At 46.0% G+C, this 10,244-nt stretch overlaps 1 long non-coding RNA gene across 1 annotated transcript in view; it reads right to left on the reverse strand.

Moving 5' to 3' along the window:
• LOC139084536 (uncharacterized) overlaps positions 1–9,904 on the reverse strand; it is a 28,927-nt gene extending 19,023 nt beyond the window's left edge. Inside the window, exon 1 of the long non-coding RNA XR_011541983.1 lies at positions 9,494–9,904. This is a non-coding gene — a long non-coding RNA (uncharacterized lncRNA). The remainder of the gene's footprint in view (positions 1–9,493) is intronic.
• Between the last annotated feature and the right edge of the window lie 340 nt (positions 9,905–10,244).

Consider the following 10,244-nt stretch of genomic DNA (forward strand, 5'->3'; position numbering starts at 1 on the left):
CTTCTAAGTGGATTTGAGTCAGCTTACAATAAAAAGGCCTATATATTAGGAGAATTAAAATAAGAATTGACTATCTAGGGGAAAAATGGATGTATCAGTGAAGCATAATTGTTACACTGGAATATACAATTTAGCTCAGAGAGTCCTGGCAGCCAAGGTAAGGGAAAAAAAAAAAAACCCAGTAGCTTAATTTTATATAACACATCATCTGAAAAAGAAAAACATCCCTGTTTGCCAGAAGATATGACGCTTTTTCCCAGCAATAAGCAAGCTCTAGAGTGGCTGTAGTCAATTTGGAAAGTTTAGGCCCCTGAACCCTGACATTTGCTGAACCACTTGAGCTTATCTGTATTTAGAGGGTCAACAAAAGTGTCAACATTAATCTAAGTGCTGGTGGTATTAGGATGTTACCAGATTCTGGCAGAGAAATGTTTACATCAGCACTTGCAAGAAAGTACAGTGGATTGCAGCGAATTTTTGAAGAAAGTTCAAAGTGACATCAGCCCCACAGGCCTGCAGCCAGAAGCAGCAGGAGGGCACACTGAGGGCTTGAGGTCTTCAGCCTCTCTGCCACCCAAGGATGGACAGGGCAGAAAGATGGAGAAACAGAGGGATGAAAAAGGAGAAGGGAGAACATGTGGGGGAGTCCTCAGAGGAGCAGCTAAGCTGCAAGACTCTGATGTATGCAGCAGGAGAGAGAAGGCGTGTGTGTGCTGACACAGGGCTCCACGTTTCCCTAGAGAAATATGGAAGCACGGAGAAGTTGGGCTCACCTTGAAAGAGAAAAGGGAGCTCTGGACACGATTTAGACTAGGAGACTCTTCTTGGGTAACCATAGCTAATCTTTATTGAGCACAACGCTCCATGGTTAAGTACTGTCATTGTCCCCCTGAGGATAATAATATCCGACGAGGAAAGTGATGTTTGGGTATTGGACTGAGCTCTCATGGCTAATTAGCGATGGAGCTAGGGGTCTGATGTGAGGTGGTCTGGCTGCGAAACCAGCTGTTCGACCATGCCCATCCTATCCATCCGAGCCTACTGCCCACAGAGACAACCTCCACTCACACACTCTTTTTCTCCTCTCTGTCTCACTCTCCTCTTCCTGGAATCAGCTCCTTAAGAAACTACCTGCAGCAAAGCCCTCGTCTCAGGCTCTGCTCACAAGCAGACCCAACCCAGAGAAGGTGTCATTGTGCAGGACCTCAGAGATCAGAAAGGACAGCTCACCCGATTCTTAGCGGGTTCATACTCTTTTTGCTAAAGCCACTGACCCCTGCTCTGTTCTGGAGAGAGAAGTTGCAGAGGAGCAAGAGGTTTTCAGGGAAAGATCGACTGAGTACTTACCCAAAGGCAAAGGATTTCAACAAACAAATATATCTGACCGAACTACACATTTTCTGAAGGTTGACTCGTCTATTTCAAAGTGAGTCACGACAGGCATCCTCAGACCATGGAGTTGTTGGACCATGTGTGGAGTTCTTAGATAAATGCATTTCTAAGTACTCTTTCTCTTGGGCAGTTGTACATGGGTAATGAATGGGTCTTTGTAGGACTGCATGCCAGTTTCCTTATAAATGGAGCACATGCCCCTGAATTTAAGCCACGCTGACTCTTTTTGCATATGCTAATGCTACAGGCACCCACCTGAAAAAAAAAAATAGAACCTTTGGTGCCTGAGAAGAAATCTAATCTTCTCCAAGCTCTCAGAGGTGTCACATTTTCACCAGCTGTTTGCAAAGTGTGAGCCAGTGCGCTAAGAAAGAGACTTTTCATGATTGCATTGTATTTATGCAGCTGTATCCAATGGTCACTACAGAACCAGGGGTTTGCCTGAGGACAGCAAGAAACTCTACTGCTAGACAAGATGTGAGGCTATTCCCGAGAAGGAGAGAGTCTAAGGTTACTCTTAGCTGTTTTCTGTCCATCACTATTATCTTAATGATTCAACTCATGGTCCAAGACATCATTCAGAAAATAAAATGCTATTAGAGAATTCATTTTGTGAGATGTTTCATGAGAAGGTTCTCCAGCAAGGGAAGGCTAGCTTCCTCAGACACAAGAGGGCAAGCTCCTTCTACTGACGCTGGTGTTTCTGAGCTGCTCAGCGAAAGACGGGACCCAGAGCCCTTTGGGAAGGGGCTTGGATGGGGTCCCAGTGTGCCTGGAACTCAGATCTCTAGGAGATGGCCACGGGTGGCTGGGTGCCAAGTCTCTCAGAGAGGTTTGATGAGTCTAGCTTTGCCAGAGTTGGAAAAACTACAGACGGGATCAAACAGGATCTAGATGCCTCCATAGCAGGAACTGTCACCTGCCAGGCTGACAAACCATTGTTGGAGTGATGTTCACAGGAACCACAAGCCGGCAGGAGGGGCTGGAGCAAGTCCCTTCCTCCTGCAGCCTTGCAGTTTCCATCTGGCGCCCCCTATTGGCAGAGCCTGACAGGGTGTCAGCTGGAAAAGCAAGACTGAGGTTTGTGGCGTCCCAGCCCCAGCACCGCAGAGCACAGGAGGATGAGTTTGTAGCTAAGAGACAACAGCTTAATGACTGGCACGGCACTCTACAAGACTTCCAGCCTCAGAATACTAAAGCTTTAATTTTCAAATATACCCTGTGCTAGGAATTCAGTGAAAAAGTAAAATATCAAGGAAGCTGTGGAGGAACTGTAGTCTCATATTATGTTGGCAAAAGTACACTCAGCTCACAAGGCACGCTTTGTGTAACACCTGAAGGTGGTGAGGGATGCATCTCCTGCATATTTTAGAGCTTCCGCACCGGTAGGGTAGAAGGGTAGGCTGAAGAATTGCACTGTGTTAGACATGCATAAACCATAGACAATGTTTGGGGTCCCACTGGAAAATCAAAGGACATGGATAATAGCCGAGAAAAAGGAAAAGGTGAGTTTTTCTGGCATTTGAGAAAGTGTTGTGCACTGTGGGAAAAGATTGCTTCTGCTCATAACTCAGTAGTTTTGAAGAAAGCAGCCTCGTTAAATTGCGTCTAGGTCGGCAGCCCCACATTCTCCTTTGCACTCTTGCGAGGGAGGCAAACTGGAAATCGGACTCTTCTGAGCCCACATGTGCCCCCCTCCCCAGGGCATTAACCGACCACGGTCCTAGGGTCACTCCCCATCCCCCAAAACAAAACAGTCCTTTCAAAGACACGTGTAAAGAGTTTGGAATGATTTCTGTTCAAAGGCACAGGACATGTGGATGTAAAGGGCTGAGATTTATTAATCCAGAAAACTGGGTAGTCAAGGTGTTACTTGCAGTTGAGAAAGGAAAATCCACAAGTCCTGGGGAAACAGCCTCTGTGAGAAGATCCTCACTCACAGTCAATGCCTGAGAGGGTGAGGACTTTTTGAAAACCTCAGGACAGAAATCGTGGCTCCTCTATGGACAGAGAGACCCTCCCTCCGCCTCCCGGCCTCCTGTCTAGAGGCCTTGCAGCTGCACACAAGAGGAGTGTGGCCTCCAGCACGGGTACCATGCAAGGCCGTTTCTTATCAAATGATGATAAAAGGACATTTAGGTTTAGGATAGGAAAATATGACAAAATTATGGAATAAATGTACAAGCATGTCTTGAGGGTAAATGCATTATGCACCTTCTAAAAGCCTTCACAGCTTTAAATGCCTATGATTATAGTTCTGAACTCTGCTATTTGTTTTTGTTGCATTTAACTTTGGCCGCTTGCTTCTGTGCAGGGTGGATGTTTTTCAAGTTCAAAGTGAAAACCATGCCTTTATCTTTCTTATAAGGTTTCTCTAATCTTCACCTGGCAATCGTGTGCTTCTGGCAACAGAAGCTTCTATCCCCTGCCTCCTTACGTTCCATTGTGACTCAACCCATCCAAGGAGATTTCAATGCTTTGCCATGCTTTAATTAGCTTTAGGGGGAGAAAGGTAATTATAAGGTGGTAACAGTCCTTTAAGAAGTCAGCTACCTCTAGGATATCTTTCCTCCTCTGAGGCTACAGGCAAAGAACCAAGGAACGGAGAGCTCTCCGGTGATTGGTGAAGCCACCCAAACTGTATACAAGCCTTTTGTGCACATAAGAGGTGCTTTTGTGAGAGAAGATGTCAATAGCTTTCACTGGATTTTCAGAGAATTTCCTGACCTCAAAAAGGTCAAAATCTGTCGCACGAATGAATGGAAAAAAATTAATAAATGAATAAAATGTTACTCCATCTGGCTTTGTACAACACCAAGAATGAACGCTAATGTAAACTACAAACTTTGGATAATGATGGTGGGTCAATGCGGGCTCATCAATTGTAACAAATGTCTCACTCTGGGTGGGGATGTTGATAATCAGGGAGGCTGTGTGTGTGTCGAGGGCAGGGGAGTATAGGAGAAATCTCTGCACTTTCTGTTCAGTGTTGCTGTGGATCTAAAACTGCTCTAAAAAGTAAAGTCTATTAAAAATTGTTGTAATAGGGGCTGGCCTCGTGGCTGAGTGGTTAAGTTCGCGCGCTCTGCTGCAGGCGGCCCAGTGTTTCGTTGGTTCGAATCCTGGGTGCGGACATGGCACTGCTCATCAAACCACGCTGAGGCAGCATCCCACATGCCACAACTAGAAGGACCCACAACGAAGAATATACAACTATGTACCGGGGGGCTTTGGGGAGAAAAAGGAAAAAAATAAAATCTTTAAAAAAAAAACAAAAACAAAAAAAATTGTTGTAATAACTAAAAAATTCTAGTAAAGCATTTAGTTTCAGATACAGCCTATTTGGAAATGATCGTTATACGGGATTGGCCAACCACGGTCCTGCCATCCAAGAGGATGCTATGGAGCCCTTAAAAAGAATGAAATGGAGCCACACATGCTGCAACGGAAACACATTCCAGACCTAGAAATATGCAAAAAAAGATGCCATAACAGTACATACAGGGTGACACCACCAGTGTTAGAATAGAAACAAATCATTCATGTGTATGATGTTGTTAATGCACAGGAAATTGCTGGAAGGAGGGAGGACGAGAGAGTCTTAGCAGTGGCTCCTACCCCTGGGGGATGGGAGACAGTTCTCATACCCTCTTGTCCTGTCTGAACTTTATAAGAGTAGATTAATTTATAATAACTAAAAACTAATTGTTTTAGGAAAAGCAATTTTTTTCTTGCCTCATAATCAACAGACTGCACCGAGATGGGTGTGTATACTCTGACCAGCAGTTACAAAGCCCACTTCAGCCTCAAACTCACAAAATCCATCATCAATTTCTACATGTGATGCCACCTGACCCTCAGGTGTTACGAAAAGAAATGTCATATGCATGTAAGGGTGTGTCCAACTTAACAAATTATAGTGACACCTACATTTATATAGTGCTGGAAGTCCAGGAAGGGCAAAAGTCCTCTGCGAGGAATTTGTCTTTATGGAAGTAACATATAATGCAAGCAGTCATTTTAATGGAATATCATAAGCAGAATGGCAAACCTGTTGTCACTGTAAACATCTACCAAAAATATCAAATAAATGCATCAACAACCTGGAAAGTCCCTGCCCAGAGCTGTTAAGTAGGCAATTAGGAGAGAATCCACTTTACAAAAATTTTTAAACCCTCCCCACATGAAAGATCACCTTTGTTTGTACCTTTGGTTAAGGCACAGCCTAGAACAAATTCAGAGTGTGTCACTGGTTTTCCTCTCAAGGTGCCTTTGCCCCAGGGGAGCAGTCTAAGATCCATCTGAAAGCAGCTTTGGGGGATCATGTGACACGGAACATAGAGGAACACCCCACATGCCCAACCTCCCACTCACCCTAGATAGAGCAAAACCAGGTACAGACAGTGTGGGGAGACTTTTGGTTACCTTTGGTATTTGTATTTGGTATTATTATATACCTTTGGACATAACCAGATAATGTTCCTCTCAATTCACAATTTTGAAAAAAGTTTTGCAGTATTTTAGGAGAAGCTTTTAAATGTAGTCAGATCATTGAAAATAAGCTTTTCAGTGGGAAAGAATTCTCATTCTATGACAGACATCCACGGGAAAGTATCACTCGACTGATGGCTAACTTTGCAAGATCATCGCGTGCACAGAGGAAGCACAGTTGCTTCTGTAAGTCAAATAAAACCGTAACAGTGATGGCTACCATTCACTGAGCACACGGCAACGTTTACACGCACTCTCTCTCTAATGGTCACAGTACCCCTATGAAGTGGGTACCGTTAGCCCCATTTTACGGATAAGAAAATGCAGGCAGAGTGATAAAGCCTGCTCCAGGTCACACAGCCAGGAAGGAGTAGAGCTGGGACTCGATCTAGTTCCTGCAGAGCTCAGGGGCCACGTCCCTCTCCTGACGGGGCTGACTGGATGAGGGATGTGCAGCCACTCCAGAGCACAGCAGTGACCTTGTAGGGGCCTGGCTGGATGGTGATCTGAGCGAATTGGACTTCTCTGAGAACAGGAGCTAGGCCGCCTGAAGCAGCAGGCAGCTGCGAACTCACCGTGTGCACAGAGAGGCGGCTGGGACAGCCTGAGGTTGTGCAGGCACAGAAGCTTTGGAGCACAGGAAGAAGGGCCAAGGCTGAATACAGGAGCATAGTCCATGGGGATGGCTCAATCCCATTAATGCCAAAACCTGAGAGTAACGATCCCAGAGGACCTTGCTCCTAAGGTCCCAGAGGTGCTTCTCCTGTCCCAAACTGCCACCAGGTGACTAGTGGCTGTGGACAACGGTTACCTCCCCTCCCTACCTGGGACAGCCATCCCCTTCCTTTAACAGACTTCTACTTTGTCCAGTGCAGCAAGGGCCCCAGGAATGAACCTCACTTCTTGGCCATCCTGGCATTTGGAGGCAGGGGCCAGCGACCGTGTTTCAGCACCATTCAGCAATGATTTATCACTATTTCTGGCAATTCTGTAGTCGGCAGGGCTTAGCTGGGTGGTCCTCGTGTTCCACGTGGTGTCTACCAGAACTCAGCTGGGGCTGGTACATCCAAGATGGCTTCATGCACATGACTGACACCTCAGCTAGGGTAGCTCGAATAGCTACCCTAGGGGACTGGCTAGACCTCACTTCACATGGTTGTTCATTTTTCAGTAGTCTAGTCTGAGCCTTTTTACATGGCAGCTGGATCCCAAGAGAGTGAAAATAGAAGCAACAAGGCCTAGTAAGGCCTTCCAACATGTTCTATTGGTCAAAGCAAGTCACAGGGCCGGCCTCACTCAAGGAGAAAAGAAATAGCTTCCACTCCTTGATAAGAAAAGCAACATGAGCGTATAAGAATTATTGGCAGTCATCTTTGCAGACAATCTCCCACAAAATTTAAGTGTGAGTTGTTAAATCTTACTCAGCTTCCAGGTGCCCTTCTGCCCTTCTCCCCTTCTTCCTGCCTAGAATGTGGATGTGATGACTGGAACTTCAGCAGCCATTTTGCAACCATGAGGGAACCTGGAAGATGGAAGCTACACACTGAGGATAGCAAAAAAAAAAGGAAGGAGATGAGATTCCCAGTGAGACAGAGGATCTGCTCCATGAGCCAAGGACTGCATACTTCCAAAGTGTTTACACATTCAAATATATATATAAACCTCTACCTTACTTAAGCAATGGTTATTTGGTTTTTCCAGTGGGCACAGGCTCAAATGTGAACAACTAACAGAAGGAATCACATAACCCACAATACAACACTTCTTGTTTTTTAAAAAGTAACTAATAGCACATATTCTGATTAATTGCAAAGTTTCATTAGTGCCATATAAAGTATACTAAAGTAAGATTCAGGGTACAGGTTTAGTGACAAGTACCCAGCCTCTAAAGTACTAGGAGTCAGTCCCTGGGGGTTACGAAAAAGCATTAAGATGCTCCTTAATACTTCCATATAAACACTGCCTGAGAAAATACTTTCAATGTCTTTCAGCCAAAACTAAGCTTGAGTGCTTGAGTCCTAAACTCCTCACCATTTAGGAAGAAACGGTATGCGCAAAGTTTAAAGTTCAAAGTTCACATCCTCCCCCACCCTCCCAATTTCTTATTTCCCATTCAGTCAACAATCCCTCTCCAGTCATTGAGGCTTTATTGCCACATCTGATTCATGGAAATGTAACCTGCCTTTTCCTCTCCCTTCCAAGTTTTGGAAAACTCCAAGCAAACAGGTAAGTTTTAAAACACAAGGACAGGAGTTTTTTGCAGATGTGGACAGGAGGACCCCAGGACTGGGAAGCTGAGAAGGGGGAAGGACAGTCAGGTATTGCAGGCCTGACTGGGGCACACAGATGTGAGTCAGCAATGACAAACAGCCTCTCAATCCTCAAAGACAAGGACAAGGGGAATGGCAGCATCCTAGCATTTTTTTCTTTTTTTTTTGAAAAGTAACTGAACTTGGCTATGTTATTATTTCACTTAGTTTCGTGCAGGGTTTGGCAAATGTTTTATTTGACTTTTGCATGTATTTCAAATTATTGGAATATTTTATATTCCCATCTATTTTAAACTAGTAATTAGCTATCAAAAAAAGATACATTCTTGAAATATATTTAAATATACATAATTAGAGTACTATTGGTACATAAAATATTATTGAGACTTAGAGTAATAAATAAGTTGTTGTGCCACTTTGCAACACTTTAATCCTAAAGTCTAATTATTTACACTAAAGACTTTTCTAGAGATCCCTCTTTGAATGTTCTTCAGGGTATGGAAAATACAGCGCCTGGCAATTTATCTCCTAATTCACTTGAACGTCTATATTTTATCATTTGATCATCTGTCAAAACTTGTTGCCTAGATGTTGCGTGTGTCTTTTGCTACCATGATTACCTTAAAATTCCAGCCATAGCCAATGGATTCTTAACCGATGACCTCGCCTGACTCCAGCGGTCTGTTCAGGCTCCTGCCCCCGACAGACGTCACCCGGGACCGCGCTCCCTCTGCTAACCTGCGCACCCCACGCAGCTGTGGGATCCACAGGGTTCTGCTTCCATGTGGTTTCTTTTTTTGACTTCCCATCTCTCTGCTTCTTATCTTCCCGTTCTGCGCTTTCCGTTTCCAATCTCTCACTGCTTCAGCATCCACTGACTCTCTATCTTAAAACACCCCGAAAGCGGTGGCTGTTTCTTCCGTCTGCAGCTCATCATTTACCCAGACGGTTACTCAAAACTCGGGCACAGACCCAGGCTCTACGACTGGTTACAAAATAAACAGTTTAGCCAAGGTCCTCGAGGGCATGGTTAACGCTCAGCACTAATAAAATAACCACTCTCCCGCCCCTCCCACACACATCACTTCACGAGCAAGATTTATCTTACAAGGCTAATACTACGAAGTCACTTGGTGGAAGAAGGTCCTTTCAAATCTTCTGACCCCAGCCCTGGAAGACACAAGCGTTCCCAGGCCTGCACCCTGGATCCACTGCCGGCTTGGCTCTCCGCTTCAGCCCATTTTGCCCACTGACTGCTTGAGTCCTCTCACCGCCTCTCACCAAGACGCGAGGGTCGCCGGACGCAGGCTCACCTGTACCTGTCGCGGGCTCGGGCTCACCTGGTCATTCGCGGACCCGGGCGGACGCTCCCCTGGATCACGCTCGCGCCCCGGACTCGGATCACATCGGGTCCCCCGCGGAGCGGCGCGCGGCCGCGCCTGGGTCCCCTCCTGCCTGCGCCGCTGCGGCCGCTCTGGAGGCGGCTTTGCGCGGCTGCAGCCCCGCATGCCGAGCCGAGCGGCCAGCAGGGAGTTCAGCCAAGTTATCCCGTGTGCCTCGAAAGAGATGGCTGCTGGGAACATCTCCACTCTATTTCGCGGGTCTTTGGGTTCCGAGTGACCCCTCTAGGCCAGTTGCCTCCGCACACTGACCGAGATCGCCCCGGCGCTCGCCCCTTCTTTCCCTTTGGTTAGGGAATTCGCGGCGAGGCTCTGGGATCCATCCGAAACAGAAAACTAGTTTTTCCCCCTGCCGGTGACTGCGAGGAACTGCCGGCGGCGAAACAAACCTCCGGGTAAGGTTTCCTTTCCTCCCGGCAGCTGAGGTTGGCAAGGTCGTTCCCACTGCTCACCACCCCCATAAAAAGTTTTGAAACTTAACTTTTTATTCATTTTATTTTATTTTAAGTGCCATATGAAGAGAAGGCAACTCATTTTTAGCCTTCAGGTCAATAAGAATGAGAAAAATTAAGACATTGCACGCCACCATTTTTTTGGTTTATTTTTTTAAAATTTATTATGGAGGGGGCTGGCCCCGTGGCCGAGCGGTTAAGTTCGCGCGCTCCGCTGCAAGCGGCCCAGTGTTCCGTTG

The sequence above is a fragment of the Equus przewalskii genome, chromosome 7, assembly GCF_037783145.1.
Source record: "Equus przewalskii isolate Varuska chromosome 7, EquPr2, whole genome shotgun sequence".
Classification (NCBI taxonomy): domain Eukaryota; kingdom Metazoa; phylum Chordata; class Mammalia; order Perissodactyla; family Equidae; genus Equus; species Equus przewalskii.